The sequence below is a fragment of the Taudactylus pleione genome, unplaced genomic scaffold, assembly GCF_031769625.1.
Source record: "Taudactylus pleione unplaced genomic scaffold, aTauple2 ptg000967l, whole genome shotgun sequence".
In the NCBI taxonomy this organism is placed as follows: Eukaryota; Metazoa; Chordata; class Amphibia; order Anura; family Myobatrachidae; genus Taudactylus; species Taudactylus pleione.
The window spans coordinates 6,582,501-6,585,000 of record NW_028285368.1 but is presented as its reverse complement, the minus strand read 5'-3'; the positions used below and the strand labels follow the sequence as shown (position 1 = coordinate 6,585,000).

Genomic DNA, 2,500 nt, shown 5'->3' with positions numbered 1-2,500 from the left:
GTATAAAATTACCTACAGCTCCTGGTATTCCCAGGTGGTCTCCCATCCAAGTACTAACCAGGCCCAACACTGCATAGCTTCCAAGATCAGACGAGATTGGGCATGTCCAGTGTGGTTTGGCTGTAGGTGCTCAAAAACATTAACTTTAGACCTCTATTACTTCTTAACTCAAGTAAATTCATTGATAAGTTGAAAAAATTAATTGTATAATGTAATAGAAAAGAATGTTATGGCAGTAAAAAATTACCTACAGCACCTGGTATTCCCAGGTGGTCTCCCATCCAAGTACTAATCAGGGCCAATACTGCATAGCTTCCAAGATCAGACGAGATTGGGCATGTCCAGTGTGGTTTGGCTGTAGGTGCTCAAAAACATTAACTTTAGACCTCTTTTACTTCTTAACTCATGTAAATTCATTGATAAGTTGAAAAAATTAAATGTAAAATGTAATAGAAAAGAATGTTATGTCAGTATAAAATTACCTACAGCATCTGGTATTCCCAGGTGGTCTCCCATCCAAATACTAACCAAGCCCAACACTGCACAGCTTCCAAGATCAGATGAGATTGGGCATGTCCAGTGTGGTTTATCTGTAGGCACTAAAAAACATTAACTTTAGACCTCTTTTACTTCTTTACTCAAGTAAATTCATTGATAAGTTGAAAAAATTAAATGTAAAATGTAATAGAAAAGAATGTTATGGCAGTATAAAATTACCTACACCTCCTGGTATTCCCAGGTGGTCTCCCATCCAAATACTAACCAGGCCCAACACTGCATAGCTTCCAAGATCAGAAGAGATTGGGCATGTCCAGTGTGGTTGGGCTGTAGGTGCTCGAAAACTTTAACTTTAGACCTCAATCACTTCTTAACTCAAGTAAATTCATTGATAAGTTGAAAAAATGTAATGTAAAATGTAATAGAAAAGAATGTTATGGCTGCATAAAATTACCTACAGCACCAGGTATTCCCAGGTGGACTCACATTAAAGTTTTAACCAGGCCCAAGACTGCATAGCTTCCAAGATCAGACGAGATTGGGCATGTCCAGGGTGGTTTGGTTGTAGGTGCTCAAAAACATTAACTTTAGCCCTCTATTACTTCTTATCTCAAGTAAATTCATTGATAAGTTGAAAAAATGAAATGTAAAATGTAATAGAAAAGAATGTTATGGCAGTATAAAATTACCTACAGCACCTGGTATTCCCAGGTGGTCTCCCATGCACGTACTAACCAGGCCCAACACTGCATAGCTTCCAAGATCAGACGAGATTGGGCATGTCCAGTGTGGTTTGGCTGTAGGTGCTCAAGAAATGTAACTTTAGACCTCTATTACTTCTTAACTCAAGTAAATTCATTGATAAGTTGAAAAAATTAAATGTAAAATGTAATAGAAAAGAATGTTATGGCTGTATAAAATTACCTACAGCACCTGGTATTCCCAGCTGGTCTCCCATCCACGTAATAACCATGCCCAAAACTGCACAGCTTCCAAGATCAGACGACATTGGCCATGTCCAGTGTAGTTTGGCTGTAGGTGCTCAAAAAGTTTAACTTTAGACCTCTTTTACTTCTTAACTCAAGTATATTCATTGATAAGTTGAAAAAATTAAATGTAAAATATAATAGAAAAGAATGTTATGGCAGTATAAAATTACCTACAGCACCTGGTATTCCCAGGTGGTTTCCCATGCAAGTACTAACCATGTCCAACACTGCATAGCTTCCAAGATCAGACGACATTGGCCATGGCCAGTGTGGTTTGGCTGTACGTGCTCAAAAATATTAACTTTAGACCTCTTTTACTTCTTAACTCAAGTAAATTAATTGATAAGTTGAAAAAATTAAATGTAAAATGTAATAGAAAAGAATGTTATGTCAGTATAAAATTACATACAGCATCAGGTATCCCCAGGTGGTCTCCCATCCAAGTATTAACCAGGCCCCACACTGCATAGCTTCCAAGATCAGACGAGATTGGGCATGTCCAGTGTGGTTTGGCTGTATGTGCTCAAAAGCATTAACTTTAGCCCTCTTTTACTTCTTAACTCAAGTAAAGTCATTGATAAGTTGAAAAAATTAAATGTAAAATTTAATAGAAAAGTATGTTATGGAAGTATAAAATTACCTACAGCACCTGTTATTCCCAGGTGGTCTCCCTTTCAAGTACTAACCAGGCCCAACACTGCATAGCTTCCAAGATCAGACGAGATTGGGCATGTCCAGTGTGGTTTTGCTCTAGGTGCTCAAAAACATTAACTTTAGACTTCTTTTGCTTCTTAACTCAAGTAAATTCATTGATAAGTTGAAAAAACTAAATGTAAAATGTAATAGAAAAAAATGTTTTGGCTGTATAAATTTACCTACAGCACCTGGTATTCCCAGGTGGTGTCCCATCCGAATACTAACCAGGCCCAACACTGCATAGCTTCCAAGATCAGACGAGATTGGGCATGTCCAGTGTGGTTTGGCTGTAGGTGCTCAAGAAACGTAACTTTAGA

General features: G+C 37.7%; 8 pseudogenes; all 8 read right to left on the bottom strand.

Moving 5' to 3' along the window:
- Positions 1-9: 9 nt before the first annotated feature.
- Positions 10-128, bottom strand: LOC148459089 (5S ribosomal RNA; annotated as a pseudogene).
- A 116-nt stretch (positions 129-244) lies between these two features.
- On the bottom strand, positions 245-363 carry LOC148459088 (5S ribosomal RNA; annotated as a pseudogene).
- A 116-nt stretch (positions 364-479) lies between these two features.
- Positions 480-598, bottom strand: LOC148459087 (5S ribosomal RNA; annotated as a pseudogene).
- A 116-nt stretch (positions 599-714) lies between these two features.
- LOC148459086 (5S ribosomal RNA) lies at positions 715-833 on the bottom strand (annotated as a pseudogene).
- Positions 834-1,184: 351 nt separating this feature from the next.
- LOC148459085 (5S ribosomal RNA) lies at positions 1,185-1,303 on the bottom strand (annotated as a pseudogene).
- Positions 1,304-1,889: 586 nt separating this feature from the next.
- LOC148459084 (5S ribosomal RNA) lies at positions 1,890-2,008 on the bottom strand (annotated as a pseudogene).
- Positions 2,009-2,124: 116 nt separating this feature from the next.
- LOC148459083 (5S ribosomal RNA) lies at positions 2,125-2,243 on the bottom strand (annotated as a pseudogene).
- A 116-nt stretch (positions 2,244-2,359) lies between these two features.
- On the bottom strand, positions 2,360-2,478 carry LOC148459082 (5S ribosomal RNA; annotated as a pseudogene).
- Positions 2,479-2,500: the final 22 nt, after the last annotated feature.